Raw genomic sequence first — 14,173 nt, 5'->3', positions numbered from 1 at the left:
TCCATTGAAAACTGCAAAATAAGGTGGTTGATAATATGGGAAAACACTGTGGTTTAAAAAGGATGTGTTATTGTTGCCCATATGTGGGCTGTTAAAAGTAAATATTTACCTCAGATAGCCTACAAGAGGTCATGCTAGAACAAACTGGCAAGTTTTTTGGATTAATATGTATATCTTTTCGCCTTACTGTTAGCACATTACAGTACAAAACACCACAGCACACATAATATATACTTTTTACACTGTATTTACATCATATCAACATATATTTTTTATTTTAAACAAATTAAAGGTGTAGTGTGTAATTTTTAAAAGGATCTCCTGACAGAAATGCAAAATAATATACACAACAACATTATCAGGGGTGTATAAAGACCTTTTTATAATGAACAGTTAGGTTTTTATTACCTTAGAATGAGGCGTTTTTATCTACATACACATGGAAGTCGCCATTTTGTGCCGCCATGTTTCTACAGAAGCCCTTAACGGACAAACTCTTTTTACTAAGTTCTCTCCGTTGATGACATGTTTTTCCAGTGGCGGCTACCATAGCTTCTCTATGCGTTTTAGAGGGAGAGGTGAGCAGTGGACTGAGCCGTTGGTTGCAATTCCCAACCTCACCACTAGATGCCGCTAAAATTTACACACTGCACCTTTAAGTTAAGTAAACAATTTCAACTTGCTTTTCTAAGTTAAGCATAATTAAAGAGCACCAAAGGTCCGATTCACGTTTTTACATTTCCTTTGGTGTGTAAGTGTGTATTAGTACATGTTAAAAATATGCAAAAGGTACAAACCCCAAAGTAAACGATGATTCGAGTTATCGTCTCCAACGTAAATCTCTTTTCTTGGACTACAACAAACACATGGATTGTAGGCAACAATTTACTTCCTGGTGATGTAGACAAGACCGACATTATCACAATTCCTCCCGCTTGGACTCACAGCCTGTAAGTTAACCGAATCTTTCAAACATGGCAGGGAGCGTCACGTTTCAGGCTGACGTCAGAGGTATTTAGGTAAATCACAACGTACAGATTAGCTGGCCGATCAGAGACACAACGCTTTTCAAATCCTTGTTTTTTAGCAATGAAATAGGTGCTCTTTAAGTTCTTTAAAGTTCATGTTGCATTTTTTTTTACAGTGTATACATGTGTGCATGTAAGGTAATAACACAAAGTCAACTGGTGATTATTGCAAACCCTAGGAAGATCAGGACGCAAAGCTGAAAGGTCTTGTAGCATCCTAAAGGGGTTTCTTTTACAATAATGACCAGCTGACTGCTTAGTATATGTCTACGTACCTAAAAAAATACATGGATGTAAAAAATTTATTCCAGAGAGTCTTAAAACATCATATAACTGCATATCAATCATAATGTAGAGTGTGTAGTATGCATAAGTGGGACTGCACATCTGCAAAAATCACCATATACGTGATATACCAGTGGTGGCTTGTGACTGCTCATCCGAGGGACGCAAATTCAAAATATGTGTTCGGAGAGTCATGTGTGTTGCTCGTGTTTTCAAAATATGTGTTTGTTGCGTCATGTGAACCATGCGCATCACGTGTTTTGTCAAAATAAGTGCCTGCTGCACAGGCATCAAAACCGTTTATGATAAAAGAGATGCTCACGTTCACAAAATACACACAAGACATTCACTTAACAGTAAACTCTGATTACGCATGAGATTACGCGAGTATCTGGCAAACGCGAGCGTCTCTTTTATCATAAATCCTTTAGACGCATCTGCATCAGGCACTTATTTTGACAAGACGCATGATGCACATAGGATCACTCAACGCGCAGAACATATATTTTGAAATTACAAACTACACAAATGACGGGTTACATACATGTTGTGACGAACTTCGCATCGAGCGCCCTCGAAAAAAGAAGTCACCGGCCGCCACTGTGGTATACAGGACCATGATTTATATTAAAGTACCATTGTATGCTATTGCAAACTGATACCATGAACAAAAGGTGGTTGATGTGCCATGTTTTAAATAATTAATGCAAAAACAAGGATATAGGGTAAGTGTCACATTTGCACAGGCTCTCTCTCTCTCTCTCTTCTTAGCAAGAAGTTCTTCTTCTGTGTGTTTGTACTTCTACTCGGAGAACATTGTAATCAGTCACCGACTAAAAGGAACCAGAACATGATGCACCTGGTGAGTCCCATTTAGTTTCTATAGCAACCCCCAAAACTGTCAGCTATGGGTACGGTTCTGTCACATTTGTAAACAGCATCTTTTGTGCCTTAGAAAAGAGTCCATAACATCATGATAATCTTCATCACCATCATCGGCATCACTGCAAATCCAGTTTACACTGTGTCCCCATGGCAACACCTTTATTAGGGCATATACACAAACATGTGTACCCATATCTTGTTGGGCTGGGCTTATCTTTTCTGGCCAGCTGAGCATGCAAATGTCAAAGGTGAAACATATACAGTGCAGTGATTGATTTTATGTAATGTAATCCACTGCTCTCCCTCTCTCTTTATAATACCACAGCAAACATTGGCCCCACATGGGCTAACACGCATGGGGCCCACATGGGGTTTGGTGTGGTTTGCCCTGCCCACACTGTCCCACAGTATACCTACGGGTATGTTTGCGTGGACATTTCTAGATCGTCTGTCTGTCTGTAAACACAATTAATATTTAAAATGTGTAAAAAATATGACAAACAATGGCATGGCATATCAAACTTGCTGTGGCGCAGACTGATTTACTATAGATGAGCTAATCCTTTACCTTTGGTTAGATTAACTTTTAGGCAAACATTATTGTCCAGATGAAGACCCAGCTGTCTGTGACTCACTGTCGTCTGCCTTTTCATGAATGTTCTGTGGACTTACGTATATACAATACACATTTTCCTGCAGTCAGCTAAACGCACTTTATCATTTACAGAGCTTGTTAAGTCACATCTGTTACCTCTGGCAGGGGGTTAGGCCCAAGAATGTCGGATTAGTAAACAAATTGTTCTCTTGAGTTGGACAATTTCAATGAATCATTTGTTTACAGAACAAGAAGATTCGTTCAGAAATCTTACTAAATTCATCTGAGAGGTGAATCGAGAAACATTATTGTCAAAAATGTCAACAGAAGCTAAATAAGACTTTATAAGACTGTAGTTGCAAATGCAAATTATATTTATTTATATTTTATGTCTTATTTTACATGTGATTGTGAATGTCAGGTCTGGAAATCAGGGACCTTTTGTGATGAACCCTTGAATCTTTTCTTAAAGTGTTTATTGAAATCATTGATTCCTTGAAATCACTTGGACTTCTGAACACTATACTCGTGCTGTCTCTGTAATTGGTGAACTGTTGTGGTCCATTGGTTTGTTAGTATGTAAGGCTGAGATAGACTAGTCATGCCCTTTTAAGGTCTGAGATGGGATGCATGACCCCAGATCTGAGTTAAATGTCACACAAACTGTTACGGAGCCCTTGGAGAAGAAGTCCAGGCCCGATGAGTCAACTGTTCAGTATGCTTAGGATGAGAAAGAGATACAAGAGATGATAGTGATCTACTTCAGTCAACTACTTGCGTAAGCAGCTGCCTTCTAAAGTGTGTTGTATAGTTGTGTAAGGTTCTATGCCGTATGTTATGCGTAGGCTGTGCGTATCTCTGCGCACCTCGCCAAATATAACGCATCCATTCAACATAGACCGTGGACCCCTACCGTCAGGTCAAAAAAATCTGCGTTGCATTCCTTCATAGGCATGCAACAATTACAAAGATGGGCCAGGTTGAGGAGTGATTTTATTAAAATGGCAACAAAAGTTGCTGTTTATTTACCTCGATCACTGCTGGTCTTCTCAAATCATACACAACAAGCTGCTGCTTCTTCTATGTTTGTGCACTGTTAAACCTTACCAGGCTTTTTAGGAGTAAATTACTGGCAACACTGTTGCCAGCTAGTTACTGTACAGCATCTGTAACGGTGACTTACTGGCAACAGTGTTGCCAGTATAGTACTGTGTCTATGACAATACAGTGAATAACTGGCAACAGTGTTGCCAGTAATTTACTGTCTCTGTACCATTACGGTGTCTTACTGGCAACAGTGTTGCCAGTTTTATACTGTAGGTTAGGAATTACAGTTAATAACTGGCAGCAGTGATTTCAGTTAATTACTGTACAGTACCACATGCTTCAGGTAGAATACTGTATAGTATATAAAATGCCGTACTCATTGTGGTACTCTAACACTTTTGAAAGATTCTTTCTTTATGTTACTTTATTAAAAAGGGAGAAAGAACCCCAAAATATTTAGACAAATACACTTTATTACTGTGGCAATAGATGTCAGGATCAGAGGACGGATGAACCCAATCGCAGACAAAGTCCAGGAAAACAGAAAACACTTTATTTACCAACATATAACAAAACCCACGAGGGTGTACATGACATGAAACACTGTAAGCAGATAAATAATACTAAACTTGACAAGATAACTCGGCTAGATAACCTCATGAACACAAGAACAAAACAAAACGAACCTGCACAGAACTAAGGACACAATGACATTATATAGAAAAAAACAAACAAGATAACGAGGGGGAACAGGTGATGGGAGAAAACCAATGATTACTAATAAGCAGGAGAACGAGGGGGCGGGGACAAGAGACAAGACACCGAAAGCACATGACCCAATAAACAAGGCATGAACCTCCACATAGAGCAGGGATGGGCAACTTCGGTCCCGGAGGGCCAATGTCCTGCAGAGCCCAGCTCCAACTTGCCTCAGCACACGTGCGTTAAAGTTTCTAGTATGCCTAGTAAGACCTTAATTGGCTGCTTCAGGTGTGTTTAATTATGGTTGGAGCTAAACTCTGCAGGACACCGGTCCTCCAGGACCGAAGTTGCCCATCCCTGACATAGAGCATGGGACTGCCAGAACCGCAAACTGCCATCATAACTAGATATAAATACAAAACAAGACTCCTTGGCAGGATCCTGACAATAGATAAATACATAACACAAGGAATCACAAAATTAAACTAAACAGAACAAATTTTCTGTAGAATTGGCAAAATAAGATAAGATAACAAAAAGCAATAATATAAACAAAGAACATTGCCACTGCATGACAGTTAAACCAAAACTAACAAAATCATACTCCAAATCAATGCAATCAAATAACATTCAGGTTATTTATTGGTAGTGCGACACATATAAAAAACACATATGGCAAATTGTGTGGTTTACTTTCAGTGTAATAGACAAATTCTTTTAAGACACTCATAAGACAATCATGTCAAATCCCACCCTCAAAAAAAAAAAGATCTCCGTTGACCCTCAGGTTATTCCAAACCTGCAGTTATTCAACATAATTTTAATGACCTTCTTATATTCTTACAATTCAAGGATTAACAAAAATGCTTCATATAACACAAAGTAGAAACCAGAAATTAAGCTCTGTTTTTTTGCACAGGCCTACTAAGGGGTAATGGTGCCACATGGTGATCAACAGTAAAAATGAAAATTTTTACCTTTTTGCAAAAAGAAAAACCATTATCAATCAAAAATGGCTTTGCAATCAAAAAAATGTTGCTATAATGGAAGTCAATGGGGCAAAAATGACCACAAACCATAAATGAGGAAAAAAAAAATTAAATCTGATGCTGCACAAAAACTAAAAATTTATCAAAGCCAATGTTTTTTCTAATCGTTGAAATGCCCAAGACTGTGGAAAGGCTTTTAAAAAAATCCAGTCCAAAATCACTTTTTATATTGAAAATAAGTCATTTTGTGTTTTTTCCCAAATACTTATTTGGGAAGTTCACTTATAAACTTTTTAAAGAGTTACAATCATGGAATTTTTGTAAATATTTGGTAATTTTGATCAGTATTGAGGTTGATTAACAGATTAATATTTTTTATATTAATCTGATACATTTTTACAACAGTTTCATTTAGTGGCATTTTTTGCCACGAACAACAGGAAAGGGCAGTGAATTTGAACAATGCACAAGGGTTAACGTTGATAGGAGATGCTAAAAACTTGCTAATCAGGAAGCTATTTGGAACCTTAACTTTATGTGTTTTAAAGACACTCACAAATATTTTAACAGTTTACTCACTCATTTTCAGCTTTTAAACATACAAATCCACTATTATATTGTTCAACACAGCACGAGTAAACAAACAAGTTTATCAAGGCAAATTGGTGACACCTGCACCTGTGGATGTGTGTGCCAGTAATTTACCAGATAATATTACAGTTATTTTCCTTAATTGGTGCAAAGAGTAATTTACTGTAGTTTATTCTTAGTGCAGCATAACTGCACCTCATATCACAGTAAAATACCTTTCACTGATGTTAAAGCTAAATACTGCCAATTTTACAGTTATTTACCCAGAAATCTACAGCAAGGGCTAACAGTGTGGGTTTACTGGCAAGCTGCTTCTTCTTTGGCTGTTGAGCTGCTACTGTGGGCTTGCATGTTGACACGAATGCCAATGCAGAAGTATATATGAAAACCGATGCGTTGCCTACGCCATCGCGGCTACGCTGTAGGACTTATGCACACTATAATGAGCCCTTATGGGGCGGTTCCCATTTCGCGTATTTTTGCATGCGCAAATACGTTATTTTAACAACATGATCTCATGGAAAGTCGTGATATAGTCGCGCAAATTTTATCAATTTTGATTTGCTTTTTTTCGTGCCTTGAGCACGAATGTCTTTTTCGTGACACTCGCACAAATTTCTATTTCTCTTTCTTTTTCGTGTCATTTTATGTATTGTTTCTCCATTTTTCCTTATTTTTAAATTATTGTCGCTTGGGGCTGAGGTTATGCTGCTTTTACACCAACCACATTTCATGCGTCAAAATCGCGTCTTTCGCACCTATTTTGCCGCTTGAACAGTTTGAATGCATTCACGCGTCTAGAGCGCAAAAAGCTAGCATTGGATGCGCGTCAGAGGCAAAATCTGCTTCTTGTGGGAGGGACAAGTGCTATGTGGTTGTCTGTTTGCAAGATAACAAGATGATGATTGTGCATTTATTGAGAGAGTTACCGATTTGTATTTGGTAACCTTACTATAGGGGGAAAATAAACGGCGCAGGTCGATAAACATCACGTGACTCAAAAGTGAAATGTTTATGACAACTTACCAGGTTGGCCAATGTCCTTACTGACACTCTTTCAAGCGAGGTCCTTTTTATTCCTGTCTCTATAGAAATAAGAACTTGTGTTATATAGCTCCGGGTGACTGCTTACGGACAATATCAAGCGTTCCTTCAGGTTGAATGAGTGACTGTGGGCGGGGCTGCAGCCACAGCAGCAAGCAAGCTCCTGATTGGTTAACGCGGTGCAAAATTCCGCCAAAGTAAAAAAATTTCAACTCAGGCGTCAGCCGCAAATTCGAGTCAAATGCAAAATGCACAAAAAGCACCATTCGCGACTACCACGTGTACTGCGGCAGGTGCTCAATGACGCGCAAATGAGGCGGAATCGCGTCTTCTGTGTCGCGCCAAACGTCTCATTCGCGCCGCAAGACCTCCAGACGCACGTCAACGCGTCTTCACATTGACTTAAAATTGAAATCACTCGTGCTTCACGCCTCTACCGTGGCTGGTGTAAACGCAGCATTAGAGTTGGGGTTTGGGTTAGGATGTCTAAAAATGTAACAAATAGTGATTCTAATCCCAAGTGACAATGGTGAGAAAATAGGAAAAAACTATGAGAAAACACATAAAATGAAATGAAAAAGAAAGTCGTGCAATGCACGAAAATTATTTATAGAAATTTGTGCGAGCTGAATTTCGTGCCATGGACATGAAAAAATTGATCAAATTTTGCGTGACTATAACACGACTTTCCGTATCTAACAAGTGCTTAAATATGGCTGTTTCACACTGTACAAGGCAGCTGCCAGTGTCTAGTTCATTTTCAATAGGAGATGTGTGGAAAGCGACAAAACAGGGGTGGTTACAGTTTTACATTTTACATCTAAGACTAAGTTGATGCCTAAATGAAACACAACTGAGAACTCCATTTTATATCCTGAGCTCCAAAACAGCAACATCTGAGAAATAACATTGTCATCTGGGAATGTAATGTATACTTAATATCAACATTTCTCTTGCTGCATCTGCCATCTTGAGTAGATTTTCTCACTTAGGGTATCCTGCAATGTATTCTGGGATTGCCTTTTTAAAGAATACATAATGTTGCAATAGAATTTGGCATATAGATGGAATCTTAAGAAGACAAATATATAATGGGAGCGTGCCTGTGATGTCATAAAATATTACACATGTGGACAGCTCACTAGGTTTTGGAATGTTTATTTTGTTAAATATAATGCATTTGCCCATTTTAGTCAGTATTCTTGCATAATAAATGCATGTTAAAACATAACTTAGGAGTGAAAAATTTAAGAAAAAGGGCAATACTTTTTGCAATAAAGGTTGCAATTATGCAAATGCAAATATGATGCAACTGAACAGGAGTATTGCATTGAAGATCAAGGGTTTGATCCCAGAGAACACAAATACTGATCAAATGTATAGCCTGCACTGTATAAGTTGCTTTGAATAAAAGGCAAAAAGCATAAATGTAATGTAAATGTAGCAAATCTATCTATAATTAAGAGTTAGCATCGCAATATCCAGTTTTTAACAACAGATTTCTTCTCTAGGGGGAATGCCATCCACAACATGTTTGTGAAAGAGGCATTCCTCGCCATGTAGCGTGGGAACAACCTGGACCATCCATCCGGAATTCCAAATGGAGAATTGTCACATAAGAGCCAGCTGTTGCCATGGCGACCGCCACTAGTGTGTTAGCGCGTGTTCCTTTTTAGAAATGAGTTCTGAAGTGGGAAACGCCTCGGGAGAGCCAGTCGGTGGCTATCACCGTGCGTTTTCAGCACGTACTGCTACTTTGACGGGGTTGCACAATGTTTCTTCAAACCACATGCCATGGTATAAAAGCAGGGGCTTCATTTTAAATGTCACTATGGGAACGCAGCATACTGGAATCCGAGGGATGCAGGCAAAGGTTGACAGATGGCTTAAATAACAGTTTGCACAAAGTGCTGGCAGGAACTTGAAACACACAAGCAAGCATATGTATTTAAACACACACACCTATAACCTCCGATCTTGCACAATGTCATCGGCAGATTACAAGGCTTCGCCCCTCCGCGCATCTGCTTTGAAGATAGAGAACACAGTGTACCCGACACATGCAGTGGCGAAAGGGCAAATGAATCTCCAGCCCTGAGGGCATTGCATGTATTTATGCATCACAAAGATTTATAGCTTTGAGGTCCATGCATTTGTAGGATTTTGTGATGGTAGAATTAGGTTGCAAATTACATATTTATAATAGATTGTCTGCCATGATGCAATAGGCTAGAACAGTTGGTGGGGCATTGTGTAAGCAGCGCAATAGGTCATGGGTTTGATTCCCAAGTGCACTAAAAGTGCAAAATGCATAAATGTACACTCACCTAAAGGATTATTAGGAACACCATACTAATATCGTGTTTGACCCCATTTTGCCTTCAGAACTGCCTTAATTATACGTGGCATTGATTCAACAAGGTGCTGAAAGCATTCTTTAGAAATGTTGGCCCATATTGATAGGATAGCATCTTGCAGTTGATGGAGATTTGTGGGATGCACATCCAGCGCATGAAGCTCCCGTTCCACCACATCCCAAAGATGCTCTATTGGGTTGAGATCTGTTGACAGTGGGGGCCATTTTAGTACAGGGAACTCATTGTCATGTTCAAGAAACCAATTTGAAATGATTGAAAGCTTTGTGACATGGTGCATAATCCTACTGGAAGTAGCCATCAGAGGATGGGTACATGGTGGTCATAAAGGGATGGACATGGTCAGAAACAATGCTCAGGTAGGCCGTGGCATTTAAACGATGCCCAATTGGCACTACGGGGCCTAAGTGTGGCAAGAAAACATCCCCCACAATATTACACCACCACCAGCAGCCTGCACAGTGGTAAAAAGGCATGATGGATCCATGCTCTCATTCTGTTTATGCCAAATTCTGACTCTACCACCTGAATGTCTCAACAAAGATCGAGACTCATCACACCAGGCAACATTTTTGCAGTCTTCAACTGTCCAATTTTGGTGAGCTTGTGGAAATTGTAGCCTCTTTTTCCTATTTGTAGTGGAGATGAGTGGTACCCAGTGGGGTCTTTTGCTGTTGTAGCCCATTCGCCTCAAGGTTGTGCGTGTTGTGGCTTCACAAATGCTTTGCTGCATACCTCGGTTGTAACGAGTGGTTACTTCAGTCAAAGTTGCTCTTCTATCAGCTTGAATCAGTCGGCCCATTCTCCTCTGACCTCTAGCATCAACACGGCATTTTCGCCCACAGGACTGCCGCATACTGGATATTTTTCTCTTTTCACACTATTCTTTGTAAACCCTAGAAATGGTTGTGCGTGAAAATCCCAGTAACTGAACAGATTGTGAAATACTCAGACCGGCCCGTCTGGCACCAACAACCATGCCACGCTCAAAATTGCCTAAATCACCTTTCTGTCCCATTCTGACATTCAGTTTGGAGTTCAGGAGATTGTCTTGACCAGGACCACACCCCTAAATACATTGAAGCAACTGCCATGTGATTGGTTGATTAGATAATTGCATTAATGAGAAACTGAACAGGTGTTCCTAATAATCTTTTAGGTGAGTGTAAATGCATGATCTGATGTTGAGAATGATTGTCTGAAGTGTGCTCGCTGATCCAAGTAAAAAATCTAAATCTATGAATATTCAAGTCCTTAGATTTCATTTATGATCAAATGGCAATGTCATGCACTCTTAGAAAAAGGTACAAAAGTTATCACTGGGTCAGAACCTTTTAAAAAGGTCCTAATATGTACTATTTTGGTACAGATATGTACCTATAAGGTATGCAACTTTTCTTCTGAGAGGGTGGGAGTGGCTTAGTGGGTTACCTGCCTTGTCCTGGTAAATGAAAGGTTGCAGGTGTGATCCTCAGAGGGGTGATTCTGTCACCATTGGAAGAATAAAAAAACTATTCCTCAACGATTTTTAGAAAGATAAATCCAGGTGCACCTTAGGGCATATCGTATGCATTTGATTCGTGACAGTATTAAGACAGGTGCACACCTGTGCTATCAGGTTGTGATTGATTGTATTCATGTACTACATCTTTACATTACAATTTTAGATTTGGCAGCACTTACAAAGCATTCTTTTTGTTGTTTTCGTACGTGTGTCCCCTGGAAACCTTGGCATTTCCAGTTGATCTATAGGAGCCGACATAATGCCAGGATTATGTCAACATAAGTGACATTTCAAATCATGTCTACAGTCAATCTGTCTCTCTGGTAATATGATTCCATTGCACTTTTCGTTTTTGATCCCGACCTTTCAGTTCGAACTTGAAAGTCTGTCGAGAAGATTTTCTTTAATTTTGCTAATTGTGGCACCCTTTTGATGCAATGTCAGACAGTTTGACACACTCTCTCTTACCGCCCGTCTGGACATTTGAGGGAAATCTGAGTCTAATTCGATGAAGTCTGCATGAGGTAATTACATTAACGGAGTGAATGCCCAGCAGGGTTAGATTCATTAGCTGTGTTAGCAGCAGGCCCGAGCCAAAGCTGCACTCTTGCTTTATGTATGCACGCCTGTGGGACTATTTATTTTCCACGGGCGTGCGGTTTGCAATGGAACTTATCTTTCAGTTACGGCCACGCACGCGGACGAGCATGAATTTTCCAGCGCAAAACTGAAGGCGTTTGTGAAAATCCACATTGATTGTACGTGCACGCACACTGAGGCTTTGTCCAGTGACTGGAAAACTCGAAAGTTTTCCTTCAGATGGATAGACAAGGCTGAATTGCTCAGTGCAAGTGTGGATGTGTGTGGGTGAGTCAGCGCTGGACTGACGGGGGAAACGGGGACGTAATAGAGATTTTGTTGTCCACTAGAACCCAAATTGTTCTGGACCTTTGAGGCTAAGAAAACAGTTTGTGTTTCTTGAAGAAAAGAAGCCCTGTTCAAGCACAGAGACTCTGTGTTTGTCTGCTTTTCCATCTAAACTGTGGTTTCTGAACGGAGAGAGAGAGAGAGAGAGAGAGAGAGAGAGAGAGAGAGAGAGAGAGAGAGAGAGAGAGAGAGAGAGAGAGAGAGAGAGAGATACATAAAGAGAGATACATAAAGAGTACATAAAGAGGAAATGCAAGTAGCTACACAGGAATAACATATAAACATATAAAGAAGGAGAACAACAATGCTAGCAGAGATACGTTGAGATTGTGACTAACATTACTATTATTATTATCACTACTACTACTACTACTACTACTACTACTACTACTACTACTACTAATAATAATAATAATAATAATAATAATAATATTAATAATAATAATACCAATACCAATAATAATAATCATAATACAAATAGTAATGATAATAATACAAATACAAATAATAATACAAATAATAATACAAATAATAATAATACCAATACTGGTGGTGATGATGATGATAATAGTAATAATACCAATAATAATAATACAAATAGAAATGATAATAAAACAAATAAATATTATTATTATCACTACTACTACTAATAATAATAATAATAATAGTAATAATAATACCAATAATAATAATAATATTAATAATAATCATCATCATCATCGTCATCATCATTATACAAATAATACAAATAGTAATGATAATAATACAAATAATAATAATAATAATAATAATAATAATACAAATAATACAAATAGTAATGATAATAATACAAATACAAATAATACTAATACTACTACTAATAATAATAATACCAATAATAATACAAATAATACAAATAATAATAATAATAATAAACACTAATAATAATAATAATAATGATAATAATGATAATAATAATAATAATAATAATAATAATAATAATAATAATAATAATAATAATAATAATAATAATATCAATAACAATAATATAAATAATACAAATAGTAATGATAATAATACAAATAATAATACAAATAATAATAATAATAATAATAATAATAATACAAATAATATTAATAATAATACAAATAATACAAATAGTAATGATAATAATACAAGTACAAATAATAATAATGATAATAATAATACTAATGATGACAATAAAAATAAAATAATAATAATAATAATAATAATAATACATTTATTATTATATTTAAAACATATTAAATAAATATTTATAACAATATTTATGCCAATTATAAGTTATGAGCTAGCCAAACTGTCTTATTAAGTTTATTAATTTGAATATTTTGGTAAAAATAAATTATTATTTAAAACATTCATTAATATTAATATAATATAATAATTAATATTAACAACAAATATATTATAGACAAACAAAAAAATAAAGCATGTGATAATCGTGAAATTGAAACGGCAATGTCTTTCCAACAGAGGGCTCTAGTCTCAGTTGTCTATATGTGTCTGTGTGTGAACGTGTAGTTTGAGTAGAAAGGCGTGGCTGTGTGTACAGGTCACTGGGTTCTTGTGGTGATGGGGAATGCAGCTCAGACGCTACACAGACGCTCTGTTAATTCACTCCACAACCCCATCACTCACGCACACACACACACGGACGCACACACACACACACATGCACACACAATAAAGACTGCATGCTTCCTCAACCAGTCGCAAGTCTGCAGATGTCCCACTGAGTCCTAAAGGACGGGGCTGCCAGCAACACAAAGACAGAGACTTAAGGTCATATTCCCAAACATTTGAATTACAATGATATTTCAATCGAGGCACATTGCAAAACTGATTTAAGTCATGTATATTGAACATATTAACATAATTGTTTACATTTTTTATTTTTAAAAAGCTATATTTTTGTCTATTTTATTTCTCGATCCTTTAATATTATTACATTTGCCATGTCATGTTGAAGATTTAAAGGAATAGTTCACACAAATACTCTCATCATTTATTCACCTTCAGCTGAACACAAACAGAGTTATTTAAAATAATACTTCAGCTCTTCTTTTTTTTTACTTGTTTCTTTTTCTTTCTTTTTTGTAATGCCATTGGATGGTCTCCAGCGTTTTAAAGTTCCAAAAAACACAAACATTCATCATAAAAGTAATCCATAAAGCTCAAAT

At 37.5% G+C, this 14,173-nt stretch overlaps 1 protein-coding gene and 1 long non-coding RNA gene across 2 annotated transcripts in view; one reads left to right on the top strand and one right to left on the bottom strand.

Moving 5' to 3' along the window:
• The window catches only part of LOC129434396 (creatine kinase U-type, mitochondrial), a 368,704-nt gene that overhangs the window by 26,199 nt on the left and 328,332 nt on the right, over positions 1–14,173 (bottom strand). The gene's annotated exons all lie outside the window — the stretch shown is intronic.
• The window catches only part of LOC141364178 (uncharacterized), a 29,980-nt gene continuing 17,888 nt past the window's right edge, over positions 2,082–14,173 (top strand). The window contains exon 1 of the long non-coding RNA XR_012369830.1: positions 2,082–2,175. This is a non-coding gene — a long non-coding RNA (uncharacterized lncRNA). The remainder of the gene's footprint in view (positions 2,176–14,173) is intronic.

Source organism: Misgurnus anguillicaudatus, chromosome 6 (assembly GCF_027580225.2).
Source record: "Misgurnus anguillicaudatus chromosome 6, ASM2758022v2, whole genome shotgun sequence".
In the NCBI taxonomy this organism is placed as follows: Eukaryota; Metazoa; Chordata; class Actinopteri; order Cypriniformes; family Cobitidae; genus Misgurnus; species Misgurnus anguillicaudatus.
Note: the sequence above shows the minus strand (reverse complement) of the source record. Positions and strands in the feature narration are given on the sequence as shown.